Source organism: Manis pentadactyla, chromosome 4 (assembly GCF_030020395.1).
Source record: "Manis pentadactyla isolate mManPen7 chromosome 4, mManPen7.hap1, whole genome shotgun sequence".
NCBI lineage: Eukaryota > Metazoa > Chordata > Mammalia > Pholidota > Manidae > Manis > Manis pentadactyla.
In genome coordinates, this window is record NC_080022.1 from 163,847,432 (window position 1) to 163,865,307 (window position 17,876).

General features: G+C 41.5%; 1 protein-coding gene across 1 annotated transcript in view; it reads left to right on the forward strand.

The window, feature by feature from the left end:
- Nucleotides 1–17,876, forward strand: part of CA10 (carbonic anhydrase 10) — a 454,967-nt gene that overhangs the window by 11,624 nt on the left and 425,467 nt on the right. The window lies entirely within an intron of this gene.

Here is a 17,876-nt window from a genome sequence, read left to right on the forward strand (position 1 = left end):
ATTTATAGTTTTTGCTATTTTTTGACATGTGTTTTCATGTTTTAGATATTTATTTCTGTTGAATTATTTATTTAAAGTAACCCCAGGATTGGGATTCCTGGGTGACACAGTATGAAGTTCTTCATGGTTTTACCATATTACATGAAGGTAAAACCTGTTTGTAGGGCTCTAAAAATACACATGAATTCCTTGAGAAAGTAAATAAATATGAAGAATAGTGATTAAACTTTCCGAGATCCTTTCAACAGTGGTCCACCTCAGAAACTATTAAACAAAAAGCCATGGTATTCTAGATATTATTTTGCTTATTAATAAGTCAGAGTAGAGACAGGAAACCATGGCTAGGAACAAGCAAATACCTTTCCTAAGGGTAGAATTTTGAGACTTCCTAAATATCGTTCCTAAAGTGTATTTCTATAAATCATAGGGAAGAGCAAATCAGGTGGATGGCAGGAAAGATTGGGATAGAAATTAGAACATGGTGAAGGTGAGTGTTAGCTTTTCCCTCCACCTGTGGTAGGGGGAAATCATTTCACTAGCCTGGACCCCAGTTTTTTCCTTCTGAAAAGGGATACTGTATCAGGTCATTTCTAGGTCCTTTTCCAACTTGGAAATTTTATAGTGTTAAGAGGCTTTTACAGAAAATTATCCAAGTTTGCTGTTAATGCTAAACTTCTTCAGTTTTTGAAATGTGGCAGCAACAAGATTAAGTTACAGGAAGAACTTTTAAGATGGTGAGTGAGCAGAAAAGAGGCACATGACTTTCTAGATGGGCAAGTGGAAGGATAAGGCATGATGAGAGAACAGCCCAAACTATATTTATAGAATGAGGATGGCCTTGTAGGTCTCTAGTAAGCCCTGGAAAAGAGTATAGGGGTCATGATTTACTGCCCCATAAAAGCATATACTGAAAACCATGTGTTCTGTGCACTGGTTTTTTTAGAATTTTATCCCAACTCTGCTGTTACTTGTTTTGAAACCTTGGGAAGTTACTTAAAAATCTCTAATCCTTAGTATTCTCTTTTATCACTGGAGATAATAACATCTATCTTTGGAGTTAAGAGTGAAATTTTAAAATTTCAGCATTGTGCTTGGCACGTAGCATGGACTGGATAAATGGTGGATTTTGTAGTGCTACGGCTGAAGCTAAGAAAACAAGAGACATGTTGGGCAAAATTAGGAAGGAATTGGGCAGTGTCATGTAAAACATGGGGATTAAATGAGCCAATTCATGTGAAAGTATTTAGCACACTGCCTGTATATAACATATAATAGTTGAGGTTGGTTGAATCTGATTCACTAAGGGAAGCTAGGATGTTCGGGGAATATTTTGAGGTAATAACAAAGAAGCCAATCAAGTCTTTTTCATAAAAGGATCTTCAGAGGCAATTTACTGAGTGTGGCCTACATTTTTCTTTAATAATTAAGAAAGATTTAATACCACATTTTTTCATTTTACAACAAAGGTGTAGATTTATCAAGGCCTCTAATGCAGGCATATGGTCTCGGGTAGCTCAGTAAATATTTGGTCTTGACTATGGTGGTATAAACAAAACCCTGATTCAAGAATTTGCTCATGGTATGTTTTTTTTTACTTGATAACATTAGTAAATGCTGGCTTATTGGCCAGAGCAATCAAGAAGTGAGGTATTATGTTCCAATCCACCAATGATAAAAGATATATTTCCATGTTCTTAAATTGTCACTTGCTTGTTTTTTACTAGACTTTGATTCCTCTGTTTTCTTTTCATTATTCAGTCTTGCTCACTTCCCTGAGCACTAATTTATGTACATGGCAACCTTAACCATGTTCTTTTCAACAGATTGCAACATGAAAAAATCGTTCTGATTTATGTTTTCTAGTCACTTGAGAGAATGATTTTTTTAAATGATCACTAAATGCTAGGCTATTCCTGCAATTGCTACGTGGTTCCTCTTCAAACATTTCTGATCTGAGAATCTCAGCAAAAGGTATAAAAGAAAACACCAGCAAGAAATGGGACAGATTAGAAATGCTTTATTCATGTTAAGTGAAGACAAGCAAACTGTGACCCAAGTGTATTGGTCTCTAGGGAGCAGGCTTTGGAGCTTTTCTGAGGGATTTTCCCCCCCAGACCACATTGGTAGAGGCTGGATTACAATTTAGAATGCAGAGATTAATGGCCGGTTGTGGCTAATCCACTAAAGCCCTACTCCTGTATCTTTTAAACTGATTGAATTTAGAGAAGCCAAAGATAGACCCACACCAGCTCGCCTGAAACTAGATCCCAGTAAATTCATGAGACCTAATAGCTCTAAGTATGCATAACCAAGAATCATGGAATCTTTATGGAAGATAGTCACTTTTTACATTAGAGAATTCTTTTATTAGTTGCTTATTAGACTAGATCCTATGGTGCTATTTTAATCTTTTCTTTACCACATGATTACATTTTAAAATTATAACACTAATATCAGCCAAATGTGGATAATTTAGAGGAAAATAGAAAAGGAAACAGATCACCTGTAATCACATAACCTGAATGCAACTACTGCTAATAGTTTGTTCCTCTCTAGGTTTTTATATATAAGCATTTTTCCATATCTAAAATTATATTCCACTATTCTGAGCAAAAATCATGTGAGATAAATATATGGTTTGTGTGTGTTAAAGGAAAGCCCACTAAAATGTAGACAAAAGCAACATGAAAATAATTATATATGTAGATCAGTAGGTATGCCATTGATAAAAATTGTAATTTTATGCTAAATTAGCTCAAATTAGATGAAATTAAAACAATTTAAATTTCTAAATCTTTAATACAAATCTGTTGCTCTTGAAAAATATGATTAGAAAGATAAAAAGATGAAAAATCTAATCATGGTACGGGAGATTTTCAAGTAGAAGGAACACTGGAAGAGACAATTTAGGAATGAAGTTTTAAAAAATATGTTTCAGTTGACTATTAAAACACAGAAGTATGTTTAAATGCACTGAAAAGTCATTTAGGAGAGAGAGACAGACAGACAGACCTAAGTTTAAACCCACACTGTAGAGCTGTATGGTTTTGGGTAAATTACCTTCTTCCTCATCTCAGTTTCCTAATCTGTAAAATGGGGGTAAAAATTACCACCTCAGTGATTTCTTGTCAGTGTTAAATGACACAGGAAAGTAAAGCCCTTAGTATGTTATTATTGGGCAGATAATAATCAATGTATCCCATTAGCAACATCACATTCAGAACATGTAAAATGCAGCCAGCCACATTGTCTTTGTAAAGGAGGAGGATGCTTTGAGTTGCCTGCTTTGTAGGGACCAATGTAGTGGAAGCTCAGACACCAATACCTCTGACAGACTCAATGAAAAGAGTGCATACTGTTAACCCTGACACTTAAAAAAGACTTCTGTGATATCCATGAACACCTTTCCAGCTTTGCTCCAGCTTGCCAGCTCACTCTTCTGTGAACACACCTTGCACACACTTACCTGTGCCTTTGCTCCTGTTGTGTTTCTCTACCTGGTTTCCGCCCACCTGAGTCATACCAGTTCAGCCAGAGGGCTCCTTTCCTGTGAATGCTGCTGAAATCAGTCCAGTGGGCAGTAGTCTCTTGGTTATCTATACACCATTGGCTCTTTTTCTCTCCAGTGCTGCTCATCCCTGACCTTTTCTCCTCCATCAGAAGGAAAACTCATTGTGGTCAAGGTCCATCTGGTCCTTGCATCTCTGTTCCCACTCCCAGCACACCCTGCTACTTGGTTGGCTTCCATTCCACAGTCTCTCATGATAAAAACAAGATTATCTGCAGATATTCCAAGTAGATTCTGTCAGTTTAAGTTTTATTTCCTCTTCCCCAGTCCACCTAGTTCCTCTTAAAGATATTGCAGTTTAGGACAGAGCTCAACAAAAATATCCAGTGGGCCAAACCTGGCCTGCTGCCTAGTTTTAAAAACAAAGTTTCTTGGAACACAGTCATGCTCATTCATATATGTATTGTTATAGCTGCTTTTGTACCACAACAACTGAGTTCAGTAGTTGCAACAGAGACTGTATTGCTGAAAACACCTGAAATATTTACTCTCTACCCTTTTACAGAAAAAGTTGGCAACCCCTAATGCAAACAATTAATTTGAATGCTTCCAACAGGTAGATTAATCAACTGGGTGCCTGGATAATCCATTTTCTTTAGTGAAAGATTGGTTAAATTTTAAATGGAACATTTGAAAAAAAATTTGTTTTTAAGCCTTGAAGCTTTAGAACTCCAGAATTATCTTAACTTTTGTGGATATTTTAGCCTTTTTTTTTTTTACCACCCCTAAAGGGTTCCTTAAGCACCCACCACTGTCAGAACCAAAAAAGAAATTTCCGTTTGCACTGGTTTGGATTTGTAAAGCCCACTTTGCTGTCAGAGGAGCTTGGCATAGCTCTGGCCCTACCCGGGCAAACATTCTGGGGGGCAGCCACCCTCCCCTGAGGGCGGGTTTGTGCTGGGGATGGCAGCTTGGCAGGGAAGGAGCAAGCTTTCTGAGAGCGCTGTGCTGTTGCCAGCTCTTAGAAAAAAATAACCCTCCTCTTTTGGGAATGTGAAGGTCAGACCACATTCAGAAATAAGAACATCCCCTGGAAAGACAAGCAATTTTAGGAATGACAGCCTGAAAAATCAAACCTTTCCCCAGATGATTGAGACAGGTCAAACACATAACCCGAGCCGTGATCAGTTTCTGCACTGGCATAAAGCATTTTCCCCCAAATAGCAAGCTGAGGGAGCTTTGTGGGGCTCTGGGACACAATTGTTGTTCTCCTTGGACAGATGGGGAAATTGAAGTCTAGAAGCGGCAGCTTAGCCTGGCCACTGAGGGGGTGGGTTCTGGCAGGGAAGCCTCACGACTCGCGGGAGCTGGATTGCCAGCCCTCTTAGACACAGCATTTGCACCGGGAAGCCTCTAAAGCAGATTTCAGAATGCTGCGTGACTGAGGCCCTTTTCGAACTCTAGAGCAGGGCTTGGCAAACAGCGGCCGCCGACCACATCCAGCCTGCTGCCTGCTTTTATAGCTGGGAGCTAAGAATGATTTCTGCATTTTTAAATGGCTGGGGAAAAAATAAAATCAAAAGAAGAAGAAGATTTCATGACATGTGAAAATTACATGAGACCAAATTCTGGTTTATAAATAAAATTGTAGTCAAACACAGCCACACCCATGCATTTATGTATTGTCTGTTGTCTCTGGCTGCTTTTGCACTGCAACAGAGGAGTTGGGTAGTTTTAATAGGGACAGCAAAGCCTAAAATATTTACTATCTGGCCCTTCACAGAAGAATGCTTTGGCAACCCCTGCCCTAGAACACATGTAATACAATAATTAAAATGTGTAAGATACGTAAAATGTGATCATTTTAAACCTACCATTTGATGAGTTTGGAAAAAGAATACAGTCATATAACCACCGTCTACAGTCAAGACACAGAACATTTCCATCCTTCCCAAAATTTCCCTGTGCCCTCTGTAATCAGTCCCTCTCCCATCCTTGAACTCAGGCAGCCACGGATCAGATCTCCATCAATAGTAGTGGCTTTTAAATGTTTGTTTCCTGAGCATTTGGGATTACTAGACACTGTTAAACGAAGATGGTGGTGAGGGGTGTGAAAACATGGAGCTGATTTTACCCTCTCGTGTTATGATTTCTTAATTCACTCCAGACACCCATTTCAGACAGCCTACATGAAGATGGTTTTGAAGAATAGAGGTTAGGATGTCCAGATGATTCCAGAGGGGGAACCCCAACAGTACATGTATAAAGGCATCACAACTGGAATAAATATTTTTTTAAAAGATTAAATATCTATTATAACAGTAGTCAACACTTATTGAGAGCTTCCTGTGTTAAAGATAATACTAAGTATTTTGTATCTTGTATATTCATATAATGATCACATCAGCCCCATGATGTATGGACAGTTATTATCCCCATTTTACAGATGAGAAAACTGAGACTTAGCCCATAGTTTGCACTGCTAAGTAATGGAGCTGGGATTTGAACCACAGGTCATCCTACTCCCGGGTGCACATGTTTGCCGCTCTGCCTGCATGTGTGCCAAGCTTTGAGCCAGGCGCTACAGATGCACATGTGTAAGGGAAAAAAAATCCCCAAGTGAGTGAGCCTCAAAATTTAATAGGCAAAATCTGGAGATGCAAAGAATTACATAGTTTTGTAGTGACTGATTTTAAAGCAGAAAGCACCCATTTGAATATATGATTTCTCATCCACTTAAATGGTTGAATATCATGTGTGACTACTGAGGCAGGAGCAACTTCTATTTGCTTTCACTAATTTAGGCACAAAATGCATTGTCCTAGATTATTTCAATCTTAAAATCATATTTCATAAGGCATACACATGAATCATCCTTTCCCCTTTCTCCTCCTCCTCCATAAATTGTATGCTAAGGTAGATGCTATGGTTAATGGTATAATTTACATTAATACCCCTTGAAGCTTCTTGCCAGAAAGCGTGAAGGGTCAGGGATGCAGCCCTCCAACACCCTGTTGTAAGCTGGGTGCCTTCCCTCTGCAGTGGCTTACCAGACACCCCCATGGAAAACGTTGAGGCTGGGCTAGGCGATAAGCAAGGATAACAGATACCACTTATCACTCCTGTGTTGAGTAGTTACGGTGTGCAACATCTCTTGACAACTGGGCCAAAGGCTACCTCTTACCTGAATGGTACCCAAGTGTTCTGCTGTTTGGGTTCTGGAGCTGCTGTTTGCTGAGTTACTGCTCAGCAGTCCTGTTGACAGATGGTGCACCTTGCTCATTAAATCAGAATCCTCCCAACTCCAAGGGCCCCAGGCATGTTGGGAGACAGACTTGATGGTGTTTTCTAATGCTGCATGGTCTACAGCTCAAGAGCGTGAAGATAAATATTCTGCTTCATTGTGCCTCCACTCACTTAAGCCTTCCTGGGTCTATTCCCGTCACTTTGACAGGGCACATTTAGAAAAGTGAAATGAAGTGCTTTTAGGCACCCCGCTCCTCCATCCATCACTTTCTCTTGTACTTTACCCGTTTGGCCCTTTTCTCTGAGACTTGTTCTCGCACAGTATTTTATATCAGTTACATACACTATCCTGAGCCAAAAGAGACCTTTCTAGTCCAGAATTCAGGGCTTGGCTTTATTTGGGGGGCAGAGTTGTGAAAAACTTATTTCTCTGGAGAGCTTGTTGGAGGAAAATATAACTTGTGCAGAGAGGGGCCCTGATAGAAACCACCGTGGCCCCAACACATGATGATTCTGATGACAGAACAGCCATGTCCACGAGCTGGGTATTGATCCTGAGAGCAGTGGGAAGCCACGAGAGGGTCTTCGCCTGGGGGTTTCACAGGATCACATCTGAGGTTTATGAAGAACTCTGCGGCTGTAGGATGGAGAATTGGCTGGGAGTCAAGAGTTCACCAGGGAAGGCTGGTGAAGGTGACCAGTTATTCTGAGTGGGGCAGTGGGGAGATGCTGGTGGTAGTCTGAGCTAGAAATGGGTAACCTGATGAGGGTGGTAATAGATGTGGGGAGCAGTGGAGACAATCAGGGGTGGTTTAGGGTATGGATCAATGAGCCTAATGAATTGCATGTGGTGGGGGTGAGGGAGAAGGTTGTTCAGAACAAAACCCAGGTTTCTGGCTCACGAACTGGGTGGATGGTCATGGCATTCATGAAGCTAGGGCACAGTGGCAAAGGGGAACCAGCATGCATAGCATGCATTCTGCAGTGGCTCACACAGAATTGCAAGACACCTCAAAGGGGAGAGGGAGATGGAGAGGGGGGAGATGGGGAAAAGAAAATAATAACAAAAGAAGGAGAAGACAGTCTCTTCTATGAGAGAGGAAACCAGGGTATAAGAACAAACCAACCTACCATTACTACTACTTTTAGCTAATATTGGCCACACCACCATTACTAACTGCTGTTAATTGCTTAATATATGTCTAAACCTTAAATAGCCTTCAATTCTTAACAAAAAAGCACATTGATAGGTATCATTCATCACTGCATATAGCTGAACAGGCTGAGACTGAGAAATATTAAGTAAATGGCCAAGCTATGATTTGAACCCAAGTTGGTTTGGCTTTAAAGAATAACTCTGAGGGAAAACTGTTGCCTCAAGGGACCAATAAACAGGTGCAGAGTTAGAATGATATGTTGAGAATAAAAATACTGATGTAACAAAGAGTCTGATAGGAGGTCATTTTAGGAATATTTCTTAGAGAGTTTGAAGTGTGCTGGTTTTGAATGAACCTGAATATGCCAAATCTCTGAATGCAAGTACATTAGTTTGAAGCAGGAAGCAGATAAATGTGATTAATCACATATAGGGTTAAGAGGACATTGGAGATCTAATTTTCCAACATCATTCTGCTTTACAACCTTTGCTTATGCTGCTTTGCCAGTGAGGTAAATACTTAGCTTGACCCACGTGACTCTTATGACATGCTCAGAGCCTCATAGAGACTCACTAACTGCCTCCCCTCTGTGTACCCTATGCTTCAGCCATGAAGGATCTTCTCTCCCTCCCTGACTCCTTCTGTCCCTCCTTTCCTTCCTCCTGTGTTTCTTTCCTTTCCATTTTCCTTTATGCATTCTTTTCTTCGCTTCTTTATTCAGCGATCATACATTGAGCACCTACTATGTGCCAGGAACTGTTCTAAGCCTGTAGGGTCCTGTAATTCATGGAGTTCATAATACATTGTGTTCTACTTTGCAATACACCATTACCAACGTTGTGTCCAGTGAAAACAGAAATCAGGAGGGAGCATGGTTTTGTCTGAAGGAGGTGAGCTTTGAGCTAGGGTTCAGAACAAGTAGAAATTTGTTAAATGTGTACTGGAGCTGGGCTTTGCTGGCAGAGGAGATAACATGTGCCTGAAAAAGCAGCAGGTACTTGGAGAGTGGAAAACAGTGCTGTAAATGTTGATTTGCACCATTTCTGAGATGTGACAGTTATGTTTTTTCCTTGTTACCACCCTCTGCATTTCTCTTCCCAAATCCTGAGACCTCTTCTTCCACTGTTTTCTCTTTTTTGCTTCCTTTCACCTCTTTGCTGACTCACTGGATTCAGCTCTTCATTGTGAATCTCTGACAATTTCTCCCCTGCTTCGCTAACTACTTTAAAAAATAGACATTTAAAAGCCTTCTCTGGGGCTTCTGCTATGTTAGCGCTCCCGTGCTGTGTGAATCGACGCTTCCTGCCCAGAGGACGTGTGCCCTGCCACTGGGGCCCTGGAGGCTGCAAGGCTGCTGTGGAGGTTTTTGTACCATGGGTCATGCCGGCTGACAGCTTGGTTTCTGCTCCCCAGGGTCCGTCACCTGCCATGTGCCTGCCTTCAGCAAAGGGCACAGCACCAGATTGCTTGCTCACCAACAGGGTGAAGCCTGGACTGGGCAGTGAGAAAGCCCCATGCAACATGAACCAGGTCTAGTCTGACTTCCAGCTTTTCCTTACCTCCAGTGTCCACGATCCTTACCTGTAGGCTACAGCAGTCCTGGGCTCTGCTTCTGAGTGGAGGTAGGCTGACTTAAGCCATCCCACCCCACGTATATTGGGATCTCTCTGAGGTACTGTCGCTGCTGTCTCGCTCAGGTCCTGTGCCTCATCTGAGCCATGAGATTTCACCAGATTGTGCCTCCAGCCTTATGCAGGACCCCACTCCCTGTCCCGTGTGCCTTCATTTCTGCAGGCATTACACGCAGATACCAAAATCTCAAGGCTGAGAGCACAGTGCCCTCGCTAAGTCTGGTTCCATTACCCACTGGCTAAGCTCACTAGAACCACTAGGCTTAGGTTGCTAGAGCCCCAGAAAAAGATGCTGACTTCAGAATATCCTCTGTGCCTTCTCTCCCCATTGCTGTGCCTTGTATACAAGTCAGGAACCCAGCTATCAGATGTTGTTCTTCATTCTAATTACTATGAATAATACAGCTGTGTTAACGCACATAGCACACGTGCTGTGCCCATTGCCGTGTTGAGCACATGAGAAGAATTAGCTCACATAACCTCCCAGTTGTTCTGAGAGAAAGGTGTGTCATGGCCTGGGGACCAACTCAGTCTTGCTCCAAAGTGCATTTTCTTAATCAAAATGCAGTCTGCCTCCACTGGAGCCTGTCCCCTTATTGTTTCGCTCGGTGGTTCTCCAGCCAAACCAACTGCTGATAACACCTTCCTCTGGGTCTGCCTCTCTGATGTTTGCATCACTCCTGTGAGCAAATCTCCAGTCTTATCCATCCCTCTGTAATGACAATGGCTAAATGAGTAATTGGACCAGTGCAGTCCCAAAATGATTGTAGAGTGAATGATTGTAGATTTAAGGACAGTGAAAGGACCACCCATGTCAAACTGTAACCCACGCAGCCTGCAAATATTTATGGTGTGATATTTCTGTGCTCAGCTGTTTTGGGTACTACAGAGGGATTGCCTGGAAAAAGAGGTCTCAGTGGTTAAGCTCAGAGACTCTAGAACCAGACTGCTCAGAATTGATTATTTGCTTCACCTTGTAATATCCATATGACCTTCAGCAAGCTCTTTAGCTCTTTTTCCCTCAGTATTCTCACCTGTAAAATGGAGATAATAATAGGACTTACTTGATAGAGTTGTCACAAAGATTAAATGAGTTAATTCTGCAAAATATTTCTGCACACAGGAAGTATTAAATACATATTTGCTGTGATGACGTTGATGATGATGATTAAGGAGGACATGGCAATATGAGCCCCATTTCAAGAAGCTTTTAGTCTAATAAGGCAGGCCTTAAATCAAACAAAATGAGAACATGTGTAATTAGATATTAGATTGGGTAATGAGTATCAGAAGTCTAATCAGGTTCCCAGTAGTTGGGAAAAATTAGGAAAGGCTACGTGGAGGAGGGACTCGGCTGTGGATTGTGGGATGAGTAGGCTGGAGAGAGGCAGAGGGGGACCTTGGGGGATTGAGTCTTGTTGCCTCAAGGGCCCCTTCTTTCAAAAGAGCACTGATGGGCCTTATTTGTTATTATCTGTTACCAAATTTCCATCCAACAAAGCCCAGGATTCTGGGTCTAAGTTGAATTTGGGGGACTTGCATTAGTCATGGGCGTAGGGTGTGATTCCCCCTTGGGTAGCAGAGCATGGAATAGAAAGTGATTGAAGAGATCGTGCCCAGGGGGTTGAGGTGGCCTGGAAGCTGGACAGTCAAATTAAGTTTCCACTCAGTGACTGAGTTAAAAGGCAAAATTAATATGGGAGCTGAAAGACTGGAAATTGAGGATAAATGCTAGAACAAGGAACTGGAATGAAAGATAGAAAACAGCATAGAGATGGGAAGCCACAAGCTTCAAAGGGCTTCAGTTGATAAGGCAAATAAATTCTAATTAAGGCATCAAATGAATTAAGTCAAATTAAGGCATCAGATTCTGCATCAGTGGGTCCTAGAGGAATGGGCCATAAGGCAATTAGATCCTAATGATAGAGATGTGATTAGAAGAGATGGATGTCTACAGACTCTGATGTGGGACCCCCCTGCAGAACAGATACCACAGTAGGTCACCCCTAAAGGCCTCTGTCAGATGCAGTTTGGGGCATTCAATGATTCTGAATTGTATGAGAAGAAATGCTATGAGGCTGAATGCTGTATCTTTCTTCTAAAATACACTTATTAAGTTTCTACTGTGTTTGAGGGACTGTAATTTTTGAAACAATGGTGGGGACAGGTGACTGAGCCATGCATCTTTCCGTGGGAAGCCAACAGTCTAAAAGATAAGATAAATCCTATTCACAAATAGCTAATACAAGGCAGAATGCAGTGCCTGATATGAAGGAGGCAGAGATAAAGAACCTTAGGAAAGCAGAGGAGGGAGTGATTATTAGCAGTGGGGCCTGTGGATCACAGTCCCAGTACCAGCATTAGAATCACTTAGCCTGGGTCCAGATTTCTGCTCCACTACTTGATGGGTGTCATGACCCAGGAAAGGTACCTGTAACCTCTTTGATTATATCCTCATCTGTAAAACGTGGTCAAAGTAGCACCTATATAACAGAGCTATTTTGAGGATTAACTGAGATGGTGCATGTAAGGTGTATGTCAATAAATGATAGTTGCTGTTAATTCCTATGGACTTTTTGATTAGGGTCATATCCAAGGAAATACAGGTTCGGAAGATATCAGATATCAGAGATCTAGGGTTAACTGAAAATGCAATAAAAAGGTGAAGTAGCATAAAGGAGGAATTAACTCTAGTGTAATGGAAAAGGGAGAATTATTGCCAGGCTAAACTCCTTCCCCTCCTTCAGGATTTCCCTGCTGAGTGTATGTATGCATGTAACTCCCAGAGAGCTGGAGGACACCAGTTTCTCCTTCCCCACCCTTTTGGAGGCCCCCTGAATGGAGTGGATCTGGCTGGTGAAAGTATAAATTGGTATTCCATTTTCAGAAAGCAGCTCTGTAGTGTCTATTAAAATTAAAATGAAGAAAAAGTGTGAATGTCCCTGAAGTCATGGTTACACCTCTCTGTGTAAATCCAGAAGAAATGTACACATATTTCTTGCCTATTTCTTGCACTGGCAGCATATGCAAGATATCCAGTGGGGTGTGGATTAAACATCAGGACATTGGAAATGGCTCAACTTTTTACCGCAAGGAATAGGATTAACTATGATACACTAAGATAACTATGGTGCATCCATATTCTATAATATTATGCAACTATGAAAGGTGTGTAGTCAAGATCTATGTTCTTGCATGGCTAGGTCTCCAGAACATACATTAAGAAACAAACTTGCTGGACAATATGTGTAATGTGCTATTTCTATAAAAACAATATATATGTTTACAATTACATATTAAAAAGTCTAGAAGGATACACACTAAATTGATAACAATGATTACCTCGTAGGTGAAGTGAAGTTTTGGTGGGGTTGGTGAGGAGATGGGAACATGAGTCTTATAGGTTCTGTCACAATTACTGTAAGGATGTATTCACATTTTATTGTATGATTGCCAACAAATCCGTAAGTAAATAAGGAAGCCTGAAGTGCTTACCCCCATTTGCGGTATCTTCACCTTACTCCTAAACACCTTTCAAAATGGTAGGTATCAACTTCTTTAGCAAATGCAATGTAGAAAAAGTGTTGCTTATTTATTTGGATGTACTAACCCTTTTAAAGCTAGTAAAAAAAATGTTGCCATTTAAAAAACATTTTGCAAACAGTTGCAAAATTAAATTTGGTTACTAAGTTTCATGGGGAATGATTTAAAGTTCTCCCACACATTGCTGGCATGCACATATGTCCTAAATAAAAATGAGCTACAAAGAAATATAAATATCATTTATGGGAGATGGACAGTCCTGTTTAGCTTGTTTTCCCAGATTGACATGAAAATGCCGATTTTATATTTACATTTAGACAGGAAAATTACCATTATCTCAACAGTATAAAGAAAAATAATAATCCTAGAGGTGGATGCTTTCAAATGCATAGCAGTAAACTCATGACTTTTCCAACCATGCAGATATTAACCAAACATTGAGGTGAAGACTGAAGCTGTCACCAAGACATTTATTCATTTTCAAATTTCTAAATGACTGATGGAATTTTTTTATTAGTTTATGTATTGGCTCTTGGAGAGGGTAAATAGAAACCACATTACATCAAAATTAAAATAATGATAATAATAGCATATACTTGCTATGTTTTCAAAAGTGCATTCATATCCCTGCATTCCTGAATCTCGTAGCAACCCTGCTAGTTATTTAGAGCAGATATTATTCCTGCCTTTCTACAAACTGTGACATTGAGTTTCAGAGTTATTTAATAGGTTTTTCCTATCACATGGGCGATAACATAGCCACATTTTTTCTCATGGCACTTATCGCTAATACACATTACCTTCTATGTTTATCTTTTTTGTTCTGATCTAACTGTCTCAGTAGAATGAACATTTTGTGAGGATGGGAGATTTGTTCTCTTCATTGCCTAGACTAATACTGGGCACAAGCATAGGAAATACTCCATACATAGCCACTGAATGAATGAATGAATGAATGAATGAATGAATGAATAGGACCTGAGACTGAGCTAGCACTTAGTTCAGCATTCTTTCCAGCACACCAGCCCCCCAAAAACTTACAGGGTGGTGATAGAGTGTATCAAAGAAGAAAAAATCAGGAGTGACATTGGGAGAGTCAGTAGTTGTCATGGTAAGGAGGTAGCATGATGCAAGGAAGAGGGCCACCAACCCTGATTCAGGGGGGCTTTCTGGAGAAAGTGAATCTCAGCCGAGACCTCCTGAGTTGAATTTCCCAGCAAAGGGGCTGTGGAGGCAGAGACACCTGCATGTGCAGAGGCTAGAGGAGAGAGAGCCAGCGATGTGTATGTGAAAACTGGAAAGGTTACTTAGTATGGATAGAGAGTAATTTGAGAGGGTGTGGTAAGTGCAGAAGAACAAGGCTGAAGATGGAAGAAAGAGCCAGGTCAGGAAGAGCCTTGCAAACCGTGCAGAATGACCTGGACTTTGTCCTGAGGCATATGGTTGCTACTGAAATAACACAATGTTCTGGGCACAGAGGGGAGCACCCTTACTCAGAAAGTTTCCTAAGTCTTGCTTAAGCAGGCTGTGGAAGGATGAATAGGAGTTTGCCAGGTGAACAGGGTGGGAGGGGCATTGCAGAGGAAACAGCATACACGAAAGCTGGCAAGCATGAAGACAGTATGAGGGGTCCTGCAAGGTCAGCATGGCTGGGGCACTGTGTGAATAAGGAGGGGTGATGGAAAGAAGCTGGAAAGTCAGGTAAGCCAAATTTTCCGAATCTTGCAGATCATGCTGAAGAGTTATGATTTTTAATCGCGCAGTTAGCTATGGACTTCTCCTGTATCTTCTGAACCTTTTAATATGACTAGTTATGTCACTTCTTCCATCTGGCTTGAATCGACTGCGTGCTGTACGTACAAGGCTGTGGTCCTTGGTAATGTAACAGAGTCCTGTTCTCCTGCGGAGGCAGTAGTAAAGTGCTTGCCTCAGGGGGATGAGGCCTGGTTCTAAATCCTATCTGAATGTATCACTTACTGAGGTCTGGGGCCAGCACACTTACCTTCTCTGACCTTCAGTTTCCCCATGCATAGAATGGGACCAAGGGTAATTTTTCCTTTGCCAACTCCATAGGATGGGTGTGAGGGCCATCTGAGAAAGTGTAAGAAGTTGTCCAAGCTGCACGGAGCTGTGTGTGTGTTGGGGGGTGTGAAGCAGAGGAGGATGCATGTGAGACTAGAGCAGGTGAGCCGGAGTGTTGGAGAGCCAGGGGGTCCAGGAAGGGGCCTCACAGTCAAAATGAAGAGAATAAGAGGCTGTGGTCAGGGCGGGATCCTAGCTCTAGCAGGAATCCAAGGGGGACAAATGCAGGAGGATGGCCCTGTGGCACAGATGCTCGTGCTCGGTTTGTTAGCCAGTAGGTGCGGATGAATAGAGGTGGCCCAATGACTCTTAATGATTGCTCTTGACAAGATTCCTTTTAAAACGAGGCCCAGGGCCCTGCTCCCACTAGGGGCCTAAATGTCTCTGAAACAGTCACTTCTCCAATCCTGATGCCTTGAAGTACATTCACACGTTAAAGCAATGGCCATGAAGTAAGGAACTCATTCATTCATTCATTTTTTTTTCAATAAACATTTGTTGATCCATCCTGGGAGGGCATTCTTCAGAATATGGGGGCACATAGATGGTCCCTGCAGCTCAGGGAGCTTATATGCTAACAAATAATCTTGGAAAGCATCTGGAAATGTCATTTTCTCAGTGAAACATATCAAGCTTCAGGCAATGGCCTTTGGTAAACAGGCCCCTCGTAGCATGTATATTCATGAGCTTCCTACTCATAATATGTGCTCAGAAATTCATTGTTCTACCAGTTCTCTTTCAGTCTTCTACCACAGCTCATTTGTTTTCAGCCAAACAGTGGCTTCACCCTGGAGGTCCTCTGGCCCCAGCAAGTCCAGGAAATTGGTAATGAGATCAGGGTTCTTCTTCAACTTTAAAATGAAAGATCACATACTTAAAAAAAAAATTATCTGCAGTCCTGTTACTTGTACACCAAACCATTTTTCTTTTTACATATTTATTACATTTCTATAAAACTGGGTGAAAACATAGTACACCTACCATTTCTTTTATGTCACTCCTTTTTAGTAATTGTTCATCAAAATTATTTTTGAGAACTTCTCAAAATTTTGAAATATCTGACAAAAAGATTGACATCCTTGATGAAGCTACATGGGCTAACTTGATGGTCAAGTATCTCCCCTTTGGTCACAATTATGTCAGCTCAGCATGGAAATCAGAGGTTAATCAGAAGACGGTATCAGTGAACAGAGATACCTTGGCCTATTACAATGGTGGACAGAATTTATTGATAAATGTATTAATATACTCTTAGCAAAAAAACATTTTCTAAAACTCAGGTTTTGGTTAGAGGCTGGGAGAAATAATATCTTTAGTGTTGCAAAGACCAGGAGTTATCGATTAAAAAGGATCTTGTTTGCAAAACAAGGCTCATCATGTGACAGAAATGGAAAAGTTAATGTAATCTTGGGAATTATGGATAACAGTCGCTCTTGAATAAAATCCATTGCGTTTGAACCCAAGGGGAATATTTAACCTGTTTAATAATGCTTAAATAGAAACTGGCCTCCATTCCACTGTACTAATTCTGGGGCCTCTGCTTTTGTTTTTTGAGTTTTTTTAAAGATAAGGTGGATATTTTAGTAAAGTGGGTATAGCAGTATTCTGGAAGGCTCTCTCAAAAGCCAATACTCTTGTTCTTCCTGCAGGCAAGATGCACCAGAGGTAGGGGAGGGGTGAGTAGGTCAAGGCTCCCAGTGACCAGCTTCTTGCTTGCAGATTCCTGGAGGAGGTTGAATGGGGGTGCAGCACAGAGGTGCAGCTGGGGCAGGAGTGTTGTTTGGAAGGTGGGCTTTCTTTCTGCAACACAACTTGTGCTGTGTGTTCTGAGCCATGAGTTGGTGTGTTAGGCTTGGCCTTCTGTTTAACAATGATTAGAAGGTAATGTCCAGAATTTTATTTTATTTTGCCTTTATGTGGTATGTGTGTGTGTGCGTGTGTGTATGTAAGATAACCAAGAATGCCCTCAGTGTCTCCCCCTTTATGTGACTGCTGGAGGATGTCTATCGAGAGGCTGCAATTCTCTTTTCTTTTCCATGAATGTCTTGTTGTAGTGAAAACTGTGGAATGGGTTCATGGTGCCCATCCCTCAGCTTTCCAGAGTGATTCGTGGAAGAGATGTGCAGCGACTTTGTTCTGCATAGACCCTATGCATGGGCTTTAGTTTGTGTGCTAGGCAGAAATCCTATTTTTTGAAGCAATATCCTGTATCACTAACATCTTCTCCCTATTTTAATGCTGACACTTTGGCTAGTAATAACAGAATGGAGAGGAGCTCTGAATGTCTTCCTTGTCTTCTCATTTTATCAAACCAGCTGACCAAGAAGTTATGTAGAGAAGGCAAATCCTTTGGGAATGATTGGAACAAACTCAGTGCATTTCCTGCTACCTCTGCAGAATAGCTAGTGGTCCATCCTTTTGAGGCTACTAAGGAAAACTGTGACAGTACTTGATTGGATTAGATGCTGAATGAGGAATGCAAAGATGCAGAAACCAGTCAGATTCTCAGAGGCGCAGGACATGGTAGGGGAAGGTTTCCTCTGGAAAATGAAGATATCCAGGGAGACGTGCATCATCACCTGAGCAGTCCTGACACAGAAAGATCCCAGGAGGGAGCAGAGCAAACCATTAGGGTCCTGGTGGTAGGAGGAGGGCTAGGATGCAAGGGCTGAGTGTAGTTCTTAGGATGACTGACATGGATCAACACAA